Raw genomic sequence first — 26,956 nt, 5'->3', positions numbered from 1 at the left:
ATTGTTTAAAATAATGCATCAACCCAAAATCAAAGTAGTTGATTATGTTGGTTCTGAGACAGTATTTAAAAGTTACAGTATATAGATTTTTGAACCCACTCACTCTGACACTCTACCATGTTAATGCTGGCTAAATTAAGAGAATGAGAAAAAAAATTCCTTCATCAAAATGCATATGAATTAGATTCAAAACTTTTAGTTGTGATAGTTCCAATCTTTCTTTTTAAATTTGTTTTTTAATTGGAGGAAAACTGCTTTACAATGTTGTATTGGTTTCTACCCTACCACAACTGCAAATCAGCCATAATTATACATATCTCCTCTCCCTTTTAAGCCTCCTTCCACTCCCATCCCACCCTCTAGGGCATCACAGAGCTCCAGGCTGGGCTCCCTGTGTACCAGCTATCTATTTTACATGTGGTAGTGTATATTTGGCAATGCTTGATAGTTCCAATTTTATAAAGTATCAGAGTGGGAGAATTTCAGAAGTAATTTTTAAAGGGGCCTTTAATTTTGGTTCATAGAAACATCCACAGAACAAGGAAGGAACACACACGGACTCATATATGCTAAAAAATGAACCTGTAAAAATTCACAGCACCTGTGATGGGGTTACGGTCACACAAGCATCTTGTGGCCAAATCCCGGTTTCCATTTGAATCCAGACAAGCAATCAGAAAGGCAGGACTTTCCCTAACGTGCTGCAGGATTCCCTTTATGTATACTCCGGATGATTCTGGAGACAAGACAACATCTCTTCAACAGGCCTGCCTTCGTAGCAGATCTGGTACACCGCCGTGAACAATGGAAACTTGTCCAGCAGTCCCTTCGGTTTGAGGATGCCATACACCTCGGCGGAAGTCTGTGGTCCTTGCAGCTTCTGCCCGTTCAGCATCTCCTTCTCCAGTTCTTCAATGGTCTTTCCGGTCGCCGCAAAGGCCTCAGCTACCTTGCGGTTCCGGCCCGCGTAGCAGGTAGTGATCAGGTCGGCCACGCCGCAGCTCTCCAGGAAGGTGGCTTTGGACACGTGGCCCTTGCAGAAGATCCTGGCGAAGGTGATCATTTCCATGAGCCCCAGGCGGATGACGGCAGCTTTGGTGTTGTCGCCGCAGTGGAGGCCGTCGCAGAACCCGGCTCCCACGGCCACAATGTTCTTCAGAGCGCCACAAAGTTCAACAGCGTCTGCCTCAGCAACCACCTTAATTCGAAAATTTGGAGTCTGAAGAAGTTCTTTGAAGAGGAGGCCGTGCTCCATTACCTTGCTGCCGATGGTGGTCTCACAGAACTTCTCGGCAGCCACCTCATTGGCAGTGTTGGCGCCCATCAGCACACTGACGTCAATGTCCATCTTCTCTCGGATGATGTCAGAAATGAGCTTCAGCCCCTGGGGACCCTCATCTATGCCCTTGATGAGGCTGATGCCCAGGGCGCCCTTGGGCACTTTCCCAGAGATCTCCTCGCAGATGCTGTTGATGAACTGGTGGGGGATCACAAACACCAGCAGGTCTGCATCCCACACAGCCTCACTGAGGTTGGGGACTGCAATCACATTGTCTGGCAGCTTGTGTCCAGGGAGATATTTTACATTTTCATGGTCGTTATTTATGATGTCTATTAGTTTTCTCCCATTAACCATTTCTTCAAAGACCCACATCTTGACCGTGGAGGCAAACTTCTGAAGTTTCATGACATTATTACCAATTATTTTTGCAATAGCTGAACCCCAGTTCCCCGAGCCCACGATGCAAACTTTCAGGGGTGATTCTGTCATGGCCCCTCCGCAATGCTGCAGCCCCGCAAGTGCCTCCCCAAGCTGGTTTGCCGCCTGCCTCCTCCTGCTCTGCCCAGAAACATTCACTTTCACCTAAAAGAAAGCAGGATAGTAATATTGAAAGAAGTATCAACTATTAAGCACAGATAAAAATTAATAGTATTCTGGGGGGAGGGATAAATTAGGAGGTTGGGATTAACATAAATACACTACTATATATAAAGTAGAGGAACAACAAAGACCAACTGTATAGCACAGAGTAGTATATGTGAACTATGAACTTCCTGATGTTCAAGCTGGTTTTAGAAAAGTCAGAGGAACCAGAGATCAAATTGCCAAAATCCGCTGGATCATAGAAAAAGCAAGCAAGTTCCAGAAAAACATCTATTTCTGCTTTATTGACTATGCCAAAGCCTTTGACTGTGTGGATCACAATCAACTGTGGAAAATTCTGAAAGAGTTGGGAATACCAGACCACCTGATCTGCCTCTTGAGAAATTTGTATGCAGGTCAGGAAGCAACAGTTAGAACTGGACATGGAAAAACAGACTGGTTCCAAATAGGAAAAGGAGTACATCAAGGCTGTATATTGTCACCCTGCTTATTTAACTTATATGCAGGGTACATCATGAGAAACGCTGGACTGGAAGAAGCACAAGCTGGAATTAAGATTGCTGGGAGAAATATCAATAACCTCAGATATGCAGATGACACCACCCTTATGGCAGAAAGTGAAGAGGAACTAAAAAGCCTCTTGTTGAAAGTAAAAGAGGAGAGCGACAAAGTTGGCTTAAAACACATCATTCAGAAAACTAATAATATGGCATCTGGTCCCATCACTTCATGGGAAATAGATGGGGAAACAGTGTCAGACTTTATTTTTCTGGGCTCCAAAATCACTTCAGATGGTGACTGCAGCCATGAAATTAAAAGTCGCTTACTCCTCGGAAGGAAAGTCATGAGCAACCTAGATGACATATTCAAAAGCAGAGACATTACTTTGCCAACAAAGGTCTGTTTAGTGAAGGCTATGGTTTTTCCTGTGGTCATGTATGGATGTGAGAGTTGGACTGTGAAGAAGGCTGAGTGCCGAGGAATTGATACTTTTGAACTGTGGTATTGGAGAAGACTCTTGAGAGTCCCTTGGACTGCAAGGAGATCCAACCAGACCATTCTAAAGGAAATCAGTCCTAGGTGTTCTTCGGAAGAACTGATACTAAAGCTGAAACTCCAGTACTTTGGCCACCTCATGCGAAGATTTGACTCATTGGAAAAGACTCTGATGCTGGGAGGGATTGAGGGCAGGAGGAGAAGGGGACGACAGAGGATGAGATGGCTGGATGGCATCACTGACTCGATGGATGTGAGTCTCAGTGAACTCCGGGAGTTGCTGATGGACAGGGAGGCCTGGCGTGCTAGGATTCATGGGGTCGCAAAGAGTCGGACACAACTGAGCGACTGATCTGATCTGATCTGATAAGGGAAAAGAATCTGAAAAGGAGTATGTATATATATATAACTGAATCACTGTGTTGTACATCGAAACTAACAACTTTGTAAATCAGCTTCATTTCAATAAAATGAAGAGAAAATTGATAGCACACTATCTGGTCCTTTTTATTGTATTTATGAATAATGTGATGAAAAATCAGCCATGAAGTTAGAATTCAAAGAACTTACCCTTTTAGAAGCATTTAGCTTGAGGTGAAGATGATTTAGCCATTAATATCGATCTTAGCTTGGCCCTGGGGCATCTAACCACTGTGCCCACATATATGAACATGAAGCTCTGAAAAACTAACCAGAGCTGTGGTGTTGGTGGCTTCTCATCTTATAAATTTCCCCTGATATTTCTGGACTTTCCAGATCTACTGCTCCCTGGAGTCCTGTTCCTAGATCCCTGGTAGCTCCTGGCTTTCCTGTTCTTTTTCAGGTTCTTGCCTCAGGCGCATTTGTTCCAATGATCAGTTTAGACAACTGACCTTTGTCTCAATACCTCAGACAATATTTTGTTATTTACACATTGCATTGATCATGTGTGTGGGCATGCTAAGGTGCTTCAGTTGTGTCCAACACTGTGTAATCCTATGGACTGTGGCCTGCCAGGATCCTCTGTCCATGGAATTTTTCAGGCAAGAATACTGGCATGGGTTGCTATGCCCTTCTCCAGGGGAACTTCTCAACCCAAGATCAAACATGCGTGTCTTACATCTTCTGCATGGGCAGGTTTTTTTTTTTTTTTTTTAACCACTGGCTCTACGGGGAAGCTCTACATTCATCATCAGTCAGTCAGTTCAGTTGCTCAGTTGTGTCTGACTCTTTGCGACCCCATGAATCGCAGCGTGCTAGGCCTCCCTGTCCAACACCAATTCCGGAGTTCACCCAAACTCATGTCCATCGAGTCAGTGATGCCATCCAGCCATCTCATCCTCTGTCGTCCCCTTCTCCTCCTGCCCTCAATCCCTCCCAGCATCAGAGTCTTTTCCAATGAGTCAAATCTTCACATGAAGTGGCCAAAGTACTGGAGTTTCAGCTTTAGCATCATTCCTTCCAAAGAAATCCCAGGGCTCATCTCCTTCAGAATGGACTGGTTGGATCTCCTTGCAGTCCAAGGGACTCTCAAGAGTCTTCTCCAACACCACAGTTCAAAAGCATCATTTCTTCGGTGCTCAGCCTTCTTCACAGTCCAACTCTCACATCCATACATGACCACAGGAAAAATCATAGCCTTCACTAGACAGACCTTTGTTGGCAAAGTAATGTCTCTGCTTTTGAATATGCCATCTAGGTTGCTCATGACTTTCCTTCCGAGGAGTAAGCGACTTTTAATTTCATGGCTGCAGTCACCATCTGCAGTGATTTTGGAGCCCAGAAAAATAAAGTCTGACACTGTTTCCACTGTTTCCCCATCTATTTCCCATGAGGTGATGGGTCCAGATGCCATGATCTTCATTTTCTGAATGTTGAGCTTTAAGCCAACTTTTTCACTCTCCACTTTCACTTTCATCAAGAGGCTTTTTAGTTCCTCTTCACTTTCTGCCATAAGGGTGGTATCATCTGCATATCTGAGGTTATTGATACTTCTTCTGGCAATCTTGATTCCAGCTTGTGTTTCTTCCAGTCCAGTGTTTCTCATGATTTACTCTGCATATAAGTTAAATAAGCAGAGTGACAATATACAGCCTTGACATCCTCCTTTTCCTATTTGGAACCAGTTTGTTGTTCCATGTCCAGTTCTAACTGTTACTTCCTGATCTGCATACAATTTCTCAAGAGGCAGATCAGGTGGTCTGGTATCCCCAATCTCTTTCAGAATTTTCCACGGTTTATTGTGATCCACACAGTCAAAGGCTTTGGCATAGTTAATAAAGCAGAAATAGATGCTTTTCTGGAACTCTCTTGCTTTTTCCATAATCCAGTGGATGTTGGCAATTTGATCTCTGGTTCCTCTGCCTTAAAACCAGCTTGAACATCAGGAAGTTCATGGTTCATGTATTGCTGAAGCCTGGCTTGGAGAATTTTGAGCATTACTTTACTAGCGTGTGAGATGAGTGAAATTGTGCGGTAGTTTGAGCATTCTTTGGCATTGCCTTTCTTTAGGATTGGAATGAAAACTGACCTTTTCCAGTCCTGTGGCCACTGTTGAGTTTTCCAAATTTGCTGGCCTATTGAGTGCAACGCTTTCACAGCATCATCTTTCAGGATTTGAAATAGCTCAACTAGAATTCCATTACCTCTACTAGCTTTGTTCGTAGTGATGCTTTCTAAGGCCCACTTGACTTCACATTCCAGGATGTCTGGCTCTAGGTCAGTGATCACACCATCGTGATTATCTGGGTCATGAACATCTTTTTTGTACAGTTCTTCTGTATTTTCTTGCCATCTCTTCTTAATATCTTCTGCTTCTGTAAGTTCCATACCATTTCTGTCCTTTATTGAGCCCATCTTTGCATGAAATGTTCCCTTGGTATCTCTAATTTTCTTGAAGAGATCTCTAGTCTTTCCCATTCTGTTGTTTTCCTCTATTTCTTTGCATTGATCGCTGAAGAAGGCTTTCTTATCTCTTCTTGCTATTCTTTGGAACTCTGCATTCAGATGCTTATGTCTTTCCTTTTTTCCTTTGCTTTTCGCTTCTCTTCTTTTCACAGCTGTCTGTAAGGCCTCCCCAGACAACCATTTTGCTTTTTTGCATTTCTTTTCCATGAGGATGGTCTTGATCCCTGTCTCTTGTACAATGTCATGAACCTCAGTCCATAGTTCATCAGGCACTGTATCTATGTGGTAGCTAAAAGATGGCTATTCTTTCCTTAATAGACTGCTTTATTTTTAAACATTTTTCTGGATGTAGTCTTCTTTCTTGGGAAAGTAGATAATCACAATGCTGTGATCCCTCACCTAGAGCCAGACATCCTGGAATGTGAAGTCAAGTGGGCCTTAGAAAGCATCACTACGAACAAAGCTAGTGGAGATGATGGAATTCCAGATGAGCTATTTCAAATCCTGGAAGTTGATGCTGTGAAAGTGTTGCACTCAATATGCCAGCAAATTTGGAAAACTCAGCAGTGGCCGCAGTTTCACAACTGACCTGAAAAGGTCAGTTTTCATTCCAATCCCAAAGAAAGGCAATGCCAAAGAATGCTCAAACTACGGCACAATTTCACTCATCTCACACGCTAGTAAAGTAATGCTCAAAATTCTCCAAGCCAGGCTTCAGCAATACGTGAACTGTGAACTTCCTGATGTTCAAGCTGATTTTAGAAAAGGCAGAGGAACCAGAGATCAAATTGCCAACATCCGCTGGATCATGGAAAAAGCAAGAGAGTTCCAGAAAAGCATCTATTTCTGCTTTATTGACTATGCCAAAGCCTTTGACTGTGTGGATCACAATAAACTGTGGAGAATTTTGAAAGAGTTGGGAATACCAGACCACCTGACCTGCCTCTTGAGAAACCTATATGCAGGTCAGGAAGTAACAGTTAGAACTGGACATGGAACAACAGACTGGTTCCAAATAGGAAAAGGAGTACATCAAGGCTATATATTGTCACCCTGCTTATTTAACTTATATGCAGGGTACATCATGAGAAACGCTGGACTGGAAGAAGCACAAGCTGGAATTAAGATTGCTGGGAGAAATTTCAATAACATCAGATATGCAGATGACACCACCCTTATGGCAGAAAGTGAAGAGGAACTAAAAAGCCTCTTGTTGAAAGTAAAAGAGGAGAGTGACAAAGTTGGCTTAAAACTCAACATTCAGAAAACTAATAATATGGCATCTGGTCCCATCACTTCATAGGAAATAGATGGGGAAACAGTGGAAACAGTGTCAGACTTTATTTTTCTGGGCTCCAAAATCACTGCAGATGGTGACTGCAGCCATGAAATTGAAAGTCGCTTACTCCTCTGAAGGAAAGTCATGAGCAACCTAGATAGCATATTCAAAAGCAGAGACATTACTTTGCCAACAAAGGTCTGTCTAGTGAAGGTTATAGTTTCTCCTGTGGTCATGTATGGATGTGAGAATTGAACTGTGAAGAAGGCTGAGTGCCAAGGAATTGATGCTTTTGAACTGTGGTATTGGAGAAGACTCTTGAGAGTCCCTTGGACTGCAAGGAGATCCAACCAGAACATTCTAAAGGAAATCAGTCCTAGGTGTTCTTTGGAAGAACTGATGCTAAAGCTGAAACTTCAGTACTTTGGCCACCTCATGTGAAGATTTGACTCATTGGAAAAGACTCTGATGCTGGGAGGGATTGGGGGCTGTAGGAGAAGGGGACGACAGAGGATGAGATGGCTGGATGGCATCACCAACTTGATGGACATGAGTCTGGGTGAACTCCAGGAGTTGGTGATGGACAGGGAGGCCTGGCGTGCTGCAATTCATGGGGTCTCGAAGAGTCGGACATGACTGGGTGACTGAACTGAACTCAACTGAGTGGGCATTTAAGAATCATCTCTGATATATATTGTGTTGGATCACTCTTATCTTCATATCATGTCTCACATGTAGATGAGATCTGTAGGTGTCTGTTTATCTTGCTTATTTTTCCACTGTTGCATTTGCTACCTGACATGATATAATATTATATACCAGTGTATTACATGTGTTGACATTTCCCCCACTAAATGGTGTTATGTTTTCTTTATATCTGTTATTTGTCTTTTTTATGATCTCAAAATTTGTTTAATAAATAAATGGACAAGCAAGAGAGTGACTATCTGGGAAAGTAGCCCTAAGGTAGAACCATGTACATTTGAAACAGCTTTATGGTAAAGGCAAGGATAAACAGCAAGTAATTGCATTGGTTTTTAGAGTGCTGGATACAGGAACTGTGGGGTTGGCCAAAAAGTTTGTTCGGATTTTTAATTACCAAACACACTTTTTTTGCCAACCCAATATTTATTGCCTAATCCTAGGTACTGCCCACTCTTCTTGGCCGCCAAGAAGAGATGTTATTATCTGGTGGATCAGAGGCTAAAAATGGTAACCTGGTGCCTCCTGGAGGAAAATAACCCTCACGTAGAAGGGAGATGATAGTAATTCCAGGGAAGATCTTTGCAACTTGTTGAACCACAGGTTTGTGATGAATAGATTACTGGGCAGATATTTTGTTCAGCAAGGTCAAGTCAGAAGCACTTAAAATAACAAAACAAAACCTGGCAGAAACAATGAGTACCCATTCTGAGGAACTGTGGGGAGAAAGGAGACAAGTTTCAAGCCAGACTTCTATGGTAACTATCTTATAACTTGGCCTGATAACGCAAGCTGTGGTGGTGGCCTGTGGGGACATGCTGCCGTCTGGTCTGGGCTATTTAGAATAATGGCATGAATATGTTGTGAGGTTCCTTGGTGGTGGCTCAGCAATAAAGAATCTGCCTGCAATGCAGGAGACATGGAGATGCGGGTTTTATCCCTGGGTTGGAAAGATCCCTTGGAGGAGGAAATGGCAACCCACTCCAGTAATCTTGACTGAAAAAATCTCATGGACAGAAGAGCCTGGTTGAGCTACGGTTCATGGGGTCACGAAGGAGTTGGAACCAACGGAGCGACTAAACAACAACAACGTGAAATTGTACAAGGAAAAACCACACGGTCTTTGTAAACAGAGAAGTCTCTCAGCCTTTGTCAACTAGAGAATAGACTTAAATGTGCCAATGAGTGTATTGTGTATAGAATTTGGGAGGCAAAGACTCTTAGTATGGAGGAAATGTGAAATTCAGCCTTGAGATGAATTTAGGGACCCTGAGAGGGCTCAGTAACAGCACAATGAAGGAATTAGAAAATAAAATTCAGGAAGAACAAAATTCATATTTGAGTCAATAGCTGTCTTCCAACTTACACAGTGTTCTTTTGCAGATGATAATGAACTGCTGTTTATCCCCTTGTCTCTGAAATCCCTGTCGTTGTCTACCCTTGTGAAACTTGCACCCTTATTTTAGAGCCATTCCTCAATTATGTGATACTCTGCTGCTTGGAATGTCCTTCACTCTCCTGCATTAGCTGGTGAAACTTATTTCCATTTCAAGGCAGACCCCTCCCCAACCCTTGTAGAAGGACAAATCTTCCAAAATCTTCTCTTCTATGGTACTGCAATTTATTCACATCATCACTGTTCTTTGTTGGCCCCCTGTAGTATATTCAGGACCTGCTCTCCTGAGAGTTTTCATAAATACAGGTATTATTTATTCCTGTCTTGCTTTGGCACAAGGTAGACTATTCAGCAGCTATCATGTTTTCTTTTTATTTAATTAATGTTCCGTTGCACTGGGTCTTTGCTGCTGCGTATGGGTTTTTCCTAGTTGTGGGCTGTGGGGGCTACTCGCTAGCTGTGATACATGGGCTTCTCATTGCAGTAGCTTCTCTTGTTGTGGAGCATGGTCTCAAGGCACCTGGCTTCAGTAGTTGCAGCATGCAGGCTCAGTAGTTGTGGCTGGAGAGCTCTAGAGCACAGGCTCAGTAGTTGTGGCACGTGGGCTTAGTTGCTCCCCAGCATGTGGGACCTTCCCAGACGAGGGACTGAGTCCATGTCCCCTGCATTGGCAGGTGGATTCCTATCCACTGCACCATCAAGAAGTCCCTAGATTTCACCTTTTCTAAAAGATCCTTTCATTGCCCCAATTTTAAGATGATATATATCTCTGAATTTCTCTGCTGCTGCTGCTAAGTTGCTTCAGTTGTGTCCGGCTCTGTGCGACCCCATAGATGGCAGCCCACTAGGCTCCTCTATCCCTGGGATTCTCCAGGCAAGAATACTGGAGTGGGTTGCCATTTCCTTCTCCAATGCATGAAAGTGAAAAGTCAAAGTGAAGTCGCTCAAACATGCCCAACTCTTAGCGACACCATGGACTGCAGCCTACCAGGCTCCTCCATCCATGGGATTTTCCAGGCAAGAGTACTGGAGTGGATTACCATTGCCTTCTCTGGAACTTCTCTGCTAATTACTAACATTTTGTTTATATTTCTGTTGCATTTGTCACAATCTGTCCTGCTTTAGAACTCCTTGAATTTATGTGTCTCTTGCCTTAAGAAGATGGGAGTTCCCTTAAGGACAGAGACCATGTCCTATCTTGTTTTTTCTGATGTACCTAGTACAGTGACTCGTCCTTAGTGAATGCTCACAAATAATGTTTAAATTGTACTGAAGAGATAGAGATGTAGGCTTCCAAATGAAAACTTCTTATTATTTAGGTGAGAAATTGCTTGTCTATGATGACTGTTCATCATTGGTTTAGATACCAAAGTAGGATGTCTAGGTTATTTCCTGAAGGTTATGTAATTAAAAATGAAATAATTTCATATCTTTGAAAGGGAAAGGATGGATATCATGATCTTGCAAGTTAGCTTATTTTCTAATCAAAATTTAAGATCTTTTCCTGTATTTTCATAACTAATTTTCAAAATCATGTTTTCACTCTATCTTAATTGATCATTTCAAGTCCTAATACAAACCACATGAAAAATTCGATACAGAAGAGAAATTACAGAGAAACTCGGAAATGCCGAAAGCAATTATACAGATTAAACCACCAAAGACCAGGGTGAATTAAAAAAAAAAAATCCTACCAGATTCAAAGGACTGAACTGCTAATAAGGAATTTCAGACACATGGGGGATAGGTGTGATAGTGAGATTTGATCAGTTGTTCAAATTATACTATAGAGGCTAACGTCCTACTATATACTGAACTGGCAGGAAGAAAACTAGTCTTGACATTCTGTCTTTACATGAAGTTAAAGTCCTTTCTACCAAAGACAGACTCAAACTTAAGCTATAAAAATGTAGAATAATCTATGGTCTTTTCTGTATCACCGCTTGTTCTATTTTTTTACTCATGGTAAGCCACTTAGTCAATCTCACTTGGTTGCATGACAGATTTACTCCTTCATATAAATTAATTCAATTCTCTACTCTTTCCTTCATTCTAATTTTAGACATAATATTACAGCAGAACAGCTTTTTCTAACTGGAAGAAGATTAAATACAGGTTCTGTGTCTTTCTGGCTGACAGGAATTCCCTCCTATTTCTAATGTGGTGAATGGTTCTCTTAAAGTACAAAACAAGTCAAGGAAACTCTCCTTTTTGTTATTGTTATCAAAGATCTTATTGAATCAATGTAGTTAAAATTTTTCATTTTATTTTTCAGATCATGTAAACGATTTCCCCTCCCTTCCCATAAGTCCCACTTGGCACATAGAGTTAACTCTCTAAAATATTATATAGAGTGTCAGTAATTGAAGATGATATTCAATATTTCTGGAGGAGAGAAAGAGCATTGACTTTTCCTTTTAGTCCTTGTAAACGCAAGTTTAAGAAATTTCAGTATTTTTGAAATAATATCAACTATAAACCAGAGTTTCCTTGAGGCCTGTTTTATTTTAAAGATAGTATTTTTGTTTTTGCAAATAGTATATTCTAAATTTTTTAGCTGGCAGAGCAGATATTGCAGAAATGGATTCATTTTGGAATTACACTGTAAGTTTATCATTCTATAGATGGCTCTGTATATTAATTGATCTAAGTTAGACATTTTTACTAACAAAAGGATTGAGTTTAAGACTATACTAGATTGTAACTCATGCATTTTTATGTTGCACCTTGTACTAAATAAAGCTCATGCATGATGATGCTGATCCCTGGTTAATTCAGTAACTTCCAGGAAAGTTGAAGTATATGTTTCTCTACAGGTCAAATGGTTCATTACCCTTTGAGGTTAGTCTGAATTCATATATTTCTCTCTAATAAAATTGCATTTATTGGTCTTGGATTATCTGTCAAGAAGGATGGGAAAGAAAATTTGAATTTGAGCTTTATGAAGGCTATCTTGCTCATTGGCTTCCAAGTGTCTAGCATAGATTAAAGTATAAATAAGAATGTAAAAATGGTCATTAAATAAAACAAAATCAGTGGTCTTCATATTCGAAATCTCATTCTTTCTGTAGGAGATATCCCTTGCTGCTTTCAGTTCAGTTCAGTCTCTCATTTGTGTCTGACTCTTTGCGACCCCATGAACTGCAGCACGCCAGGCACACCTGTCCATCACCAATTCCCAGAGTCCACCCAAACCCATGTCCATTGAGTCTGTGATGCTTTAGATCACAGCAATTAAGAACAAGAGTTTTGTCATCAAGTAGGCCTGGCTTAACTATGACTTTCATCAAGTTACTAAATATTTCCCTAAACCTCAATCTTATTTGAAAAAGTGATCAATGAGAGGCTCCTGTAAATCCCTGTGTAGTGTTTGGAACATAATAAACTCATGATAAATGGGGTTTATTATGAACAGTAAATTTTACAGGGTATTTGCCTGTATTGACACATATAAAAATCTACTTCAACTAAGTAGAAAGCAACTCAGTGTCATAGTTGTTGGGTTTTTGTTGTTGTTTGTTTTCACTTGCTTTGTAATGAAAATAGAGGAGACCCTAACTGAGCCCAAGCTATGTTTTATTCTTGAATAATAGCTGGCCTAGTTGTGTGCCTGACAGTTGAGGGTCTTGTCAGGAGGTTATATGAGGAATTATGTTGCTTCCTGGAGGGGCCTAACAAGAGATTTGAGGCACATTGCTTTTGTGAAAATCAGATAAAAAATGTTATTTTGGGGACATCCCTGGCCATCCAGTGGTTCAGACTCTGTGCTTCCACAGCTGGCAGGGCAGATTCAGTCCCTGGTGGAGGAATTAAGATCCTACATGCCACACAGCACGGCCGAAAAAAAAAAAAAAGCTTCCGGTTGTGGTGCCTCCAGTTGGGCTGCCACCTCCAAGATTCATCTCAAGGTGGAACCCTAAACTAAGGGTGAATAAATTTAAAAAGCTAAAAGCAAACACTAAAAACACCATTTAACCAAAATCTCTTTTGATTTCTGAAAACATATCATCAGTATCACTGGTTCCTAGCAGCAGTGATGGAGGCAAAAGTATGACTTGGAGAAATGGCACTGTCAGGAGGACATAAGAGGCTGGAACAGCCCTATCTATCAACAGGATGGAGACATCTTCAGTCTCTCTGGCTCTTTCTTGCTGCACTGTCAGCTTCTCTGCTTCTGCATGTATATTGGTAATGGGCATCTGTGGCCTAAGTAATAGTAGTATAACAGTGAGATAGCACAACGGAAGAGTGAGATGTTGATTGCCAGCCACATAATAACAGAGAACATGAGATCAGAGACACAGAGATAGCACCTAAGGGACTTCTAGATAGATTAGTATAAAACTTGATGGAAAAGAAGAGTTCCTACACTATTGTAAGTAAATACAGATAAAAGAGAACTCTTTTTAAGTTTGTGGACCATTTTTAAAGTCTGTTGAATTTGCTTCTGTTTTGTGCTTTGATCTTTTGGCTGGGAGGCATGGGAGATATTAGCTCCCTGAACAGGGACTGAACCCATACCTCCTGCATTGACAGTGGATGGAGTGGGGATGAAGTAATAATCACTGGACAGTCAGGGAAGTCCCTAAAACAGAGTTTTGAGATTGGTATGGGCTTCCCTTGTAGCTCAGTCGGTAAAGAATCTGCCTGCAGTGCAGAAGATCTGGATTTGATCCCTGGGTTGGGAAGATCCCCTGGAGAAAGAAATGGCTACCCACTCCAGTATCCTTGCCTGGAAAATCTCATGGACAGAGGGGCCTCGTTGGGCTGCAGTCCATGGGGTGGCAAAGAGTTGGGCACAACTGAGCAACTAACATGACTAACACAACAATGACAAGGGAGACCTAATTTTTGCCTGTAGACTGTGAAATATGACCTATGTGAAGAAGATATATCAATGTAAATTGTAGCTTAAAAAAACTAAAACCTGAGACAATGATCTTGATTTGACAGCAATCTAGAATTCTATGATATATATATCCTAAGAAAATGATTGATTATCCTGAACAAAATTGTTTTAGAAAAAAAGCAAAGACTAATATTTTAGGAATTTTCTCTGAATTTCTGGTTTTGTTTTGTGAAATCAATTAGAAAATTACTACTGAGAGTTATTCAACAAAAGTATGATGGCCCACAATTAATGTCATTCTGTGTCTTCTTTGGGATCATCTGATTTATTAGATGATGCTCATGAAGAATGAGTGGATTAAAAAATGTTGATCCTATAGGAAGTGAGAAAAGGATCATGTTATGCTGTAGTTTGTTCTTCTTTCCCAAGGTCTGGAAAATATGAAGGCATATGTCTTTTAGTTTTATTAGAGTTTTTCCATCAGTGAATACTTCTGATAATTAATCTTGATCTTCATAGAGTTACAAGTTATATTCTATTGATTTAATTCAATAGATCAATCAGTGTATTTGGTCAAAGAGAAAGTTTGAACATTTTTGTCTTACCTGAACTGATTGATCTTTGCCTAGACTGAGTGGAGTCACTTGTTTAACATATTTCAGACATAGTAACCACAAATCCTGATACATATGTGGCTCTCAGATATCTCTCTGTTGGCAAATATACATGGAATGGTAGAAATAATTTTAGAAAGATAGAACTTGTTATACATATGGTCTTAAACGTTGAAGATGTAATTTTGAAAATTGAATTTTACTGAAAAAATAAACTGAGGCAGAATTATTAAATTACATACCAGCTCCCCAAAGAGCCTTCTAAACATTTTTTTCTCTTATTATGCATGTATAATGTTAATACATGCGTTTTAAATAAATTTTTAAAGTATATATAATTTTAAATAATTTTTAAAGTATATATTTTAACTTTGTGAAACATTCCTTTACGATAATCTATGATAATCAGTTTATAAATTAGATGTTCGGATGCAAGCAACAGAAATTGGTTAATAGAAAAATAATTTTTCAAAAAGATATAAGGTATGCCTGAGAATTGATAGAAAAATATTGATGATATTTTCCTTATGATCCTCCTGGTAGAGCATCATCTTATATCAGCTAACTGTTGCAGTGTAACAAGCCATCTGAAACTTAATGATTTAAACAGTGGACATTTTGCTTTTGATCAGGAAGTTTGTAGGTCAGCTGGATGATTTTACTGATCTGGGCCAGGGTTGGCTGATCTTGGAGAGTTCACTCATGAATTTGCTGTCAACTGGTGCATCTGTTCCTCCCTGAAATATTTGGGAGCTAGTTGCTTGCTGTTTATAGTGAAAAAGATAACAAGGCCACCTGTCCCTCCAGTGGACTAGCGAGTAGCTAGGGAGGGACAGAGGAAAAAGAGAGAGATTTGTACCATGTTTAGAGGTCTAGGTTCAAGTCTTGTGTACCATTACTTCTGCCACAATTCATTAGGAGGAACAACTCAACAAGGAAAAGAGAGTCCACTTCTTGATGGGAGGAGCTGCAAAGTCACATTACAAAGGCTATGGATAAAAGAGGGTAGGGAGAGAATTGGGGCCATTTTATGAAAGCTGCCTTCCGCCTCCTTATCTCCAGGTTCCCAAAAGTTTTAATCAATCATGATATCAAGTTTGAATTCCAGAGTTTAAAGATTTAAATCAGATTCAAATGTGATCTATAAGATGTGGCTTCTTTTGATACAGAAACGTATGAACTGAAATGATAAGTTAACTACCACCCACATACACACCACAGGGATAACAAGGTAACTATAGACAACACTCTTGTTAAATAAGAGAAGGATGGGCAGTACATAGCTGTCACTGGTTTGTAGAGATTTGGAAACCCAGCTGGGAATAGACTGCCAGATCCTCCTCTCCTGGAGGCTGGTGATGTTCCTTGATCAGACCTGGGCTCTTCTCCCTGCAACTGTCTTCTCAGCCCCGTTGTCTCTACTGCTTCCTGTGAATAGCATTGCGGTCCTCTGTTTTTCATCACCTTTCGCTCTGACTCTGAAGAAGCAGCTCATTTTTACTAACAGATAAGAAACTTGTAGCCTGTTTCCTTGTATAGCAAGTTGAAGACCAAGACTTCTTTAAAATTTGAACAATCTGTTCCTTTTAATCCATCCTAGTGGTGTTCTCACAACTTTCTGATCTTCCTATGAATTGAACAAAATTTCACTCCATTGGACAAAAACCAAACATTACTCTCTTTCTCTAGACTTGCTGCTACATTGGGATGACTTCTGTGGAACCAACTCTGAAGATTCCAATAAGTCCTTTTGTTTAAGTCAGAGGACCTTTAAGGGACCACCTAATTCTTTTGCAAACTTTAACACTTGATTTCACTTTTGTCCTCAAGCTAAGGAAACTGGTGATGAGAAATAGTTTTATTTTCTAAATCGTTATGTTATGGTCATGATATTTCTTCCAAAGTCAGTTTCCAAACTGGTTAATTACTTCTTTATCTTATCTTTTTTTTTTATTTCCCTCCCTGTCTGTATCATATCAGGTACAACTAGAACACTTTAAACATTTTGCCTGGAGACTTCCTGAGTCAAACCCAAAGGTTCATTTGATATATTTTACATCTTCTGTTAAACCAGACAATTGTTTTGTCAACTGTTTTGCTCTCTTTAATACAGGTCATTATAGTTCCATCCTTCAGTATAATTTCATCACCATTTCCCCAACTTTTGCCAACAGTTTGCTCTCTGTTTTTCAGCGTCTGCTCTTTACTTAGTCCCAAAGCTAATGGTATATGTCCTGTGTTTTGTTAAGGCAGCATTGTCTCCTAGGTATTAACTTCTATAGAGATTTCTGGCACATCAGATGCTCAAAGGGCTGCCCTCACTGGTCCTTCTCTATTGCTGAATGATAAACCACTCCCAAAGGTAGCATTAAAGCTATAAGCACTTCATTATTGTTTCTGAGCTTATAGGTCAGCTTGGCAGATTTGATCTTGGCTGAGCTTGTGTGAGTCACTCAGCAGAATGACTGGGGTTGCCTGAAATAGAATGTTTGGGGGTAGGTTGTTTTCTGTTGATGGAAGTGAAGTGAACTGAACTGAAAGTTGTTCAGTTATGTCTGACTCTCTGAGACCCCATGGCCTATGCAGTCCATGGAATTCTCCAGGCCAGAATATTGGAGTGGATAGCCTTTCCCTTTTCCAGGGGATCTTCCCAACCTAGGAATCAAACCAGGGTCTCCTGCATTGCGGGCGGATTCTTTACCAACTCAGGTATCAGGGGAGCCCTTGGTTGATTGAGGCAACTCATTATTTGGCAGACCAGCATAAGATTGTTCTCATGGTACTGGACAGTGTTCTAAAAGAGAGGAAGTAGAACTATGCAAGAGCTTTGGTAGTCTGGGCTCAGAAATAGCCACTTCTGCCCTTTCTATCAGCCACATTAAATCATAAGGCCAACCTGTGGATAAAAGAAGAGTGGAGAATTGAGGCCATTTTTTGACATCAGTGTACTACAATCTCAAACTGAGAAGTTGGTTCCCCTAGTGCAATAGAGGTGGCTTTGCGGTTCTGTGGAGTCAGTTCTGTGGGCTACAGGCTGCAGCCTGGCTTTTAGTGGCTCAGTCGTGTCTGACTCTTTGCGACCCCTTGGACTGTAGCCTGTCTGGCTCTTCTCTCCATGGGATCCTCCAGGCAAGAATACTGGAGTGGGTTGCCATTTCCTTCTCCAGAGGATCTTCCCAGCCCAGGGATCAAACCCAGGTCTCCTGCATTGCAGGCGGATTCTTTACAGGCTAAGCTACAGGGAAGCCCACAGGCTGCAACCTGGCTTTTCTCAAAGGGAGCAAAGTAGTTCTCAAAGCATGTACTGTAGGGTTGCCACATATGGTTCCATTGCTTCCCAGGGACAATACTGGAATAACTCCTAAAATACATTGGACTTTAACTCAGTTGTTGTACCCAGTACCTCAGATCTTTGGAAATGGAGTATACCTTTGAAGTAATGTCTAATGTTTTGCTAGTCCTACAGAGTCCTCCTAAAAGTACCCACCCAGAAAATTTAACTTCAGATATGATTAAATTGTGCATACTCATATAAAGCAAAGGCTTAATCCCTTCTGGTATTTTAGGAGGAATGTGGCCAGGTATCACAGAATTACTGTTGGTGGCATTATATTTTGACAAGTTCCCTAAGATTTCTTCTCATTCCCACTGCTCAGCTCCCTTGCTCCTTTCCCCCAAAATTTCCGTATAAGCTGCCTTTAGGGTGAGGGATCAACCAGAACAAGAAAGAGTTAAACTCTCGCCATTTGAATTTGAATTTGTGCCAGCCATGATTCTGGCACAAATAATTGTTTAGTCTGAATATTTAGCCAGATTTTTCTGCTCTTGGGAGTAAAGATAAAGTCAGTTGATTGAGGGAAGGAGTGAAGAAAAGAGAAGGATAAAATTGGTTGCTACGAATCCCCGAGAAAAGTTGTTGTTGTTGCTCAGTTGACCAGTTATGTCTGACTCTTTGCATCTCCATGGATGCAGCACGCCAGGCTTCTCTGTCCCTCAGCATCTCCCGGAGTTTGCCCAAGTTCATGTCCATTGCAGCAGTGATGCCATCCAGCCATCTCATCCTCTGATGCCCTCTTCTTCTGCCCCCTCAATCTTTCCCAGCATCAGGGACTATTTGAATGAGTCAGCTGTTTGCATCAGATGACCAAAATACTGGAGTTTCAGCTTCAGTATCAGTCCTTTCAAAGAGTAGTCAGGTTGATTTCCCTTAAGATTGACTGGTTTGATCTCCTTGCAGTTCAAGGGACTCTCAGGAGTCTTCTCCAGCACCACAGTTCAAAGGCATCAATTCTTTGGTGCTCTGCCTTCTTATATGGTCCAGCTCTCACAACCATACATGACCACTGGGAAGACCACAGCCTTGACTAGATGGACCTTTATCAGCCAAGTGATGTCTCTGCTTTTCAGCCACTGTCTAGGTTTGTCATCCCTTTCCTGCCAAGAAGCAAACGTCTTCTGATTTCATGGCTGCAGTCATCATCTGCAGTGGTTTTAGAGCCCAACAAGAGGAAATCTGTCACTGCTTCCACTTTTTTCCTTTCTGTTTGCCTTGAAGTAATGGGGCCAGATGCCATGATTTTAATATTTAGTTTTAAGCCAGCTCTTTCACTCTCCTCCTTCACCCTTATCAAGAGGCTTTTTAGTTCCTCTTCACTTCCTACCTTTAGAGTGGTATCATCTGCATATCTGAGGTTGTTGATGTTTCTCCTGCCTATCTTGATTCTAGCTTGTAACTCATCCAAGTTACCATCCCTTGCTTGACCACTTCCAATTTACTTGATTCATGGACCTAACATTCTAGGTTCCTATGCAATACTGTTCTCGGCAGCATCGGATTTTACTTTCGTCACCACACACATCCACAACTAAGCATCATTTACTTTGACCCAGATGCTTCATGCTTTCTGGGGCTATTAGTAGTTCTTCTCCATTCTTCCCCAGTAGCATGTTGGACAGCTTCAGACCAGGGAAGCTCATCTTTCAGTATCATGTCTTTTTTGTCCTTTTATACAGTTCACGAGGTTCTCACGGCAAGTATACTGGGTGGTTTGCCAGTCCCTCCTCCAGTGGATCACATTTTGTCAGAACTCTCCACAATGACACATCCATCTTGGGTGGCCCTACATGGCATGGCTCATAGCTCCATTGAATTATACAAGCCCCTTTGCCAGGACAAGACAGTGATCTGTAAAGGGGTGAGAAGGACATATACCTGGCTTATCCTGGGATTGAAATTCCCTGTGTTGGAGGGTCTCCATAAGAAGAAGATCTAAATCTTTCTCCCCAGGTTGTAATCAGGAAAAATTACAAGTCTTCCTGAGAAGCATAGAGCCCAGTATGGAGACAGAGCAGAAACGTGGCCTAGTTGAGGGAGATGCATACACAGATGGGTCCTGCATCTCACCTAAGGTGGGGATGTTAGCTGGGAGTGCCAGAGCTTCTTGACTGATAGCCAAAAGGGCTGGAGGACATGGAGGCACCCTGCAGTTTGGTTATGCTGGGCAAAGAATGTATCGACCAGGAGAACAAAGCCAAGGAGGGGCCACCGATGTCTAAAACAGATTGTGTCATATCCCAGTGGAGGCTACTGTGGCCTGTGGAGGACTGAGGCTAAGACGATGTAATACCTTGAAATTAAAAAAGCAGGTCCTTCCCTCTGAACTATCTCCAGGAGAATTCTGAATTGACTGTTATCCAAATGAGACTGAGTAAAATCCAGAAAAGACAGAGTTTACTTTGAACTGACAAGATCAGTGTTCCTGTTATCACTAAAAATGGAGGTTGAAAGTTAAGTACAGTTATAGAAATACCTTAGTTCACTGATTCCAAGATATACCTCAAAATATACCTTTTCCCCCCACATTTTAACATATCTGAAATTGCGATGCAGCTCACAATCCATGGCATATCAGAATTTAGTTTGCACTGAATTTTCTTTCCTAATGGTACGTAAAATAACAGTGCATCTTACAAATGATGGTGTCTTAAATTCAGTAAAGTACAGTATAATGGAAGCTATATCTTTGCATACTCAGAATTTGTAAATCTCACTGATTAAGACTGAAAATGCTAGTATCTCAAGACCTGTAGCTCAGCCCTTCTTGGCATTTATAACTTCCTTTTGTCACAGTGACATCTTTACTAATCGTCCTGCAAGTATAAGAAATGACAACTTGAAGTGGTGGTGGTATCTAAGGTGAGAGGGACTGTAGCTGCAGCTCAGGGATGAGGTGAATGCCACTTGGGGCCAAGGTGACAATGTCATGGGGCCATTCTGTGAAAAGTATAGTACACTCTCTACGTAATAAATACAGTATAATGGAGGCTATATCTTTGCATACTCAGGATTTGTAAATCTCACTTATTAAAAGTGAAAATGCTAGTATTTCAAGACCTATAGCTCAGCCCTTCTTGGCATTTATAGCTTCCTTTTTTCACAATGACATCTTTACTAAAGGCCCTGCAAGGATAAGAAATGATGATTTGAAGTGGTGGTGGTATCTAAGGTGAGAGGGGACTATAACTGCTGCTCAGAGATGAGGTGAATGCCACTTGGGGCCAAGGTGACAATGTCATGGGGGCGGTTTTGTGAAATATATAGTATACTCTCTATGTAATTAATACTCAGTTCAGTTCAGTCAGTTCAGTTCAGCTCAGTGGTGTCCAACTCTCTGCGACCCCATGGACTGCAGCACGCCAGGCTTCCCTGTCCATCACCAACTCCCAGAACTTGCTCAAACTCATGTCCATCGAGTCAGTAATGCCATTCAACCATCTCATCCTCTGTTGTCCCCTTCTTCTCCTGCCTTCAATCTTTCCCTGCATCAGAGTCTTTTCCAGTGAGTTCTTCACATCAGATAGCCAAAGTTTTGGAGTTTCAGCTTCAGCATCAGTCCTTCCAATGAATATTCAGGACTCATTTCCTTTAGGATTGAGTGGTTTGATCTCCTCGCAGTCCAAGGGACTCTCAAGAGTCTTCTCCAACACCACAGTTCAAAAGCATCAGTTCTTCAGTGCCCAGCTTTCTTTATGGTCCACCTCTCACATCCATACATAACTACTGGAAAAACCATAGCACTGACTAGATGGACCTTTGTTGGGAAAGTCATATAGTTTGGAAATCTACTTGATCGCAATATACACCCAGATATAGGATTATGATTTTATTTTTATGTATAAATTATACATATTATTATTGTAAAAAAGTAATTTTAATTTTCTTTTTTATAATCTGCTATTATTTCAAAATTTCTGTCATGGATATATTTCTTTTTAGAAATTATAAAAAAATGATTTTTATCAAAGAACAAGGTCCTATGTACGGTTTCAGGTGACTGCTACTGTTCTGCATTCCCTTGCTCCACAGGCCACTGGCAAAGGAATATACATCCTCTGCCACATTTATACCTTTAGAATTTCATGAGCTAAAAAAAAAAAAAAAAAAAAGAATTTCATGAGCTGTTCCTTTCTAAGAAGCCCATATTCAAACTACTTATTTTCTTCTTCTTCTAATGCCTCTAATGTAGATCGTGCATGCTACTTAATTGGTCAGCCAAACATTCTGTGGGGACAGTTTTAAGAAATTGAAAAACACATCTGTAGGGAATATACAGGGAAAATATTTTTATGTAGTTTTTTCTATAATATGTAGTAATTGCAATCCCAGAATACTAGGCATATTACATCTCAAATAAGATTTACATTCTTTGAACTCAGTTAATTAGTTTGTTTTGTAGTTTATTTAATCCGTGATCAATAAATTACAAAACTCTAGGCAAGCCATTCCAAAATACAATGCTTGTAAAATCTCAGGATGAGCAACTGCTTGCACCTTCAAATCTATGTTTTACAATGTTCATGCTTTTATTATTGTCTTTTCACATGCTATATATTCAATAAGCTATTACTGAACAAAGTGTAATGTCTAAACTAATACTCTACACTATAAAATAGTATTATACATTATGCTATAATGCTGGGATTTTATGCCCCCATAAAATTGTTTTAGGAAATGATTTTTGGGTCCAAGCTTTAGGCTTTTTTCCCTTGAGTGCATCTCATTTTAAAGCAGTTTAGTTGGCATTTATTTTTCTTGAAAATCAAACACCATGAAACATGATAGAATATTGATCACTTTCTTTTGCTGTTTTCAGAATCTATTATCTCTGTTGTGACAGAGAACTCTTAATACTGCATGGTTTGGTGGCTCCCCATGATTCATGGGAAGATTTTAGCAGAGGCCTCAAGCCATGCACAGGATGGCATCTATGACACCTACAGACAATTCCTTGGAGTCCTCCCTGAACTCTACATCTAGCTCAGACAGAATGCAACTTTCATGTCAAGATTTTGGTCCTTTCCTAGATATAAACAGCTATGATGACTGTCACACGATTTTTGTGACAGTGAATTTAATGTGTCAACTTGACTGGGATGCCCAGATGGCTGCTAAACAATTATCTCTGTATGTGTCTGTTAGGGTGTCTTTGGAAGAGATTAGCATTTGAATCAGTAGACTGCATAAAGAAGACAGCTCTCACCAATACTGGTGGGCATCGCATAGTCCCTCGGAGGCCTGAATAGAACAAAAACACAGAGGAATGGTATATTCACTGTTTTCTCACTGTCTCGAGCTGATACATCTTACACTGCATTAGACATTGGCAGTCTTCTATATACCTATATATGTATATATCCGGTTGGCTCTGTGTTTCTGAAGAACACTGATTAATACATCTCTCTACCTTTTTTTCTCCTGTGCCACATATGACAGCTGAATTTTACATTCATGACACAATCATATACATGAATCAAACAATTTGTAGATACTTGGAAATATTCCTAAAACTGTTAAGATGAAGGTGAAGTGAAGTGAAAGTTGCTCAGTTGTGTCTGACTCCTTGCGACCCCATGGACTATATGGTCCACGGAATTCTCCAGGCCAGAATACTGGAGTAGGTAGCCGTTCCCTTCTCCAGGGGATATTCCCAACCCAGGAATGGAACCGGGGTCTCCTCTGCAGGCAGATTCTTTACCAGCTGAGCTACATGGGAAACCCATTAAGAGGAAAAGATAAGAGCAAACAAAATAAAATAAAAACTTCACACAGACCATGTATTTATGTAATAGTCATATAAGCTTTATCCCCAGTAGGTGCTCCTTAATGAGCTTAAAAGGTGGCCCAGGAAAATTTTACAGGATGCCTTAAATTTTTCTAGGTATCTACTCAATAGATAACACAAATAAAGACAGACCAGCAGGCAATGGCACCCCACTCCAGAACTCTTGCCTGGAAAATCCCATGGACGGAGGAGCCTGGTGGGCTGCAGTCTATGGGATCGCTATGAGTTGGACACGACTGAGCGACTTCATTTTCACTTTTCACTTTCATACATTGGAGAAGGAAATGGCAACCCACTCCAGTGTTGTTGCCTGGAGAATCCCAGGGACGGGGGAGCCTGATGTGCTGCCATCTATGGGGTCGCACAGAGTCGGACACGACTGAAGCGACTTAGCAGCAGCAGCAGCAGCAAATATAGAGTGTATATACTACTGAAGAAAAACAATATCCATCACAATTCTACCTGATTTTTAAATACTGAATTCAAGTTGGACATCACCAAAGTTAAAAACCTTTGTCGTCCAAAGGATACTCTTAAGAAAGTAAGAAGAGAACTCATGAAAGCATTTATCATATATCTAAACATATATCTGATCAGGAACTTGCCTATAGAATGTATTAAGAGTCTTACAATTCAATTATAAAAAGGCAATTTAGCCCAGTTAAAAAAATGGACAAAGGATCTGAATAGACATCTCTCCAAGGAAGTATACAAATTGCCAGGAAACATATAAAAATATTTTCAGTATTACTAGTTGTGAATGAAAAGTGTTGCCTGCCATATCAGTACACAAAGGATGTTGCCGCTGTCAACCTTTCACATTACTGCCCCTGATAATGAGCCCCGAGGAAGTTCAAGATGGAGGCAAATTGGCTGCCAGCTGCCCAGCCCCCAGCCACTGCTGCCACCTGGAGTGGTGCACCCTGAGGTCACTCCGGGTGGGAAAAAACCAGAATACTGGCCCTAGATAGCTAAGGTGCATATTCAAGGAAGGTTTTCAACTCTTACATCTTCCTATATATAAACTAGTGTTAAATTCCTTAACTTGAGATACCTGGTTTTCTTTAATCAACAGCAATCTTTTGAAGTTCCAATACCTGATCTTTGTTGCAAAAGCTCCTGTATATCTTGGCTCTTCTCTTACATCTTTGGAGCAGTTTCTCTGAGCTCTCTGAGAGGCTGCATCCTGGGCTTAAGTCCTCAGTTTTGTCCCACCAAATAAACCATAATTCTCAAGTTTTAGGTTGTGCAATATTTTTCAGTAGACATAGGCATTAAGGAGATGACTATCAAAACCATACCTGCTAAGATGACTACACAAAAAAGGCAGATAATAAAAAATGTTAGAGTGAATGTAGAGAAATTAGGGGTTTCATACAACACTGGTGGGTATGTGAAATGGTGCAACCACTCTGGAAAACAATTTGGCAGTTTTGCAAAAGGATAAATATAGAGTTATGATAAAGACTCAGCAAACCTACTTCTAGGTGTACATCCAAGAGAAATGAAAACCTATACACAATTATTTATAGTAGCTTTTAAAATAATAGCTCCCAAATAGAAACAACCCAAAAGTCTTTCAACTGATGAGTTTTTGGATAAGCATAATATGGTATATCCAAACCATGAGATATTATTTAGACATAAAAGGGAATGAAGTACTGATACATGCTACACCATGGGTAAACTTTGTAAACATTATGTTAAGTGAAAGAAGGCAATCACTAAAGACTGACTTTATATTATTCCATTAATATGAAATGGAATAGACAGATATTTAGAGAGAAAGTAGATTAGTGGTTCCCTGGGGCTGGAGAAGCTGGGGAGAAATGAAGAGTGACTGCTAGTGCATATAGGGTTTTGGGTGGGGGTGATGAAAATGTCCTAAAGTTGATTGTGGTGATAGTTGTCCACCTCTATAAAGATACTGTGCATGCTAAGTTGCTTCAGTCCTGGCCAACTCTTTGAGATCCCAGGGACTGCAGTCCGGCAGGCTACTCTGTCAATGGAATTCTCCAGGCAAGATACTGGAGTGGGTTGCCATGCCCTCCTCCAGGGGATCTTCCCGACTCAGGGATCGAACCCACGTTTCCTGCAGCTCCTGGATCGCAGGCAGATTCTTTACCACTGAGCCACTGGGGAAGCCATATAAATATACTAAAAACCATTAATTATGTGTTTAAATAAATGAAGTGAGTTTTATGGTTATATTAATTAATCCTCAATAATACACACACATATTATATATATATTATATATATAATATATATATAATTGAAGGGCATGCTCCTGGCTCTGCCGTAAGGGAGTATTTCTGTTTTACCCAAAATGAAGAAGCCTGACACTCCTCCCAGATTTTTCTTCATACAGCTAAAAAAAAATCTCTGGATATAACATAACATTAAGCACAGGAAAACTGAAAGGTGGAAATAAGGTCGGCAGCCATGGACTTCAGCATTTTAGGAATGACACAGTAGTGACGAGAAAATCCCCTTCTGCCTTTCACGGTTCCACCATCACTCCCCACAGAGTGCGGCAGCACACTCTGATTCCCCCACCGTGAGCTATTGGTGAGGCCCAGCTGGAAGCTGTTCTTCCATCTCTGCCCAGCAGAAGCAGGCAGCAGCTATCTGATTCCCCTGCCAGGGTACAATTGGTAAGATGGAGGGGGTAGTTGATCTTCCATTCCCCATAGGGCAGAAGTAGGCAGCCCTTTGATTTTCCTGTCAGAGTCGTTATCAGGGAGGCTGTGGGAAGTGGCTCTTACTTTTCTCACCTGGTGGAAGCAGATGACACTGATCCCGCCTCTCAGGGTAGTGCTGGCAGGGTCTGCTGATTGAGCTGAACCCTACTCAGCAATGAGACTCACTGAGGTAGTGTGAAGTGCCATCTCTTGTCCTAGTGGGGAGCTGAGCCTCCACCCCCACCTGGCATTATGAGGTAAAAAAAGGTGGTGGCAGGCAGTGCTGGTTGGCACTCTGCCTTTATTTCCTCCTATAGTGTCAGTGGGGACCTGTGCAGAGCCGAGTGTCTGACCCCTACCATGTGACAACAGAGAAGTATGAGTCAGTCCTCTGTTTACTCTATGCTTAGTGACAGTGGAGTCCAGAGGGGAGGTGATCTTAAAACCTCATTCAGAGCCAACGTGGCAGTGCGAGTCAGTGCTACGCTTTTGCTGGCATGATGTTGACAGGACCCACAGGGAAGTTGGTCAACCACACCCATTC

At 41.0% G+C, this 26,956-nt stretch overlaps 1 pseudogene; it reads right to left on the bottom strand.

The window, feature by feature from the left end:
- Positions 1-489: 489 nt before the first annotated feature.
- Positions 490-26,715, bottom strand: LOC614138 (glycerol-3-phosphate dehydrogenase 1-like pseudogene; annotated as a pseudogene).
- Positions 26,716-26,956: the final 241 nt, after the last annotated feature.

Source organism: Bos taurus, chromosome 9 (genome assembly GCF_002263795.3).
Source record: "Bos taurus isolate L1 Dominette 01449 registration number 42190680 breed Hereford chromosome 9, ARS-UCD2.0, whole genome shotgun sequence".
Classification (NCBI taxonomy): domain Eukaryota; kingdom Metazoa; phylum Chordata; class Mammalia; order Artiodactyla; family Bovidae; genus Bos; species Bos taurus.
This window is presented reverse-complemented; position numbering and strand designations above follow the sequence as displayed.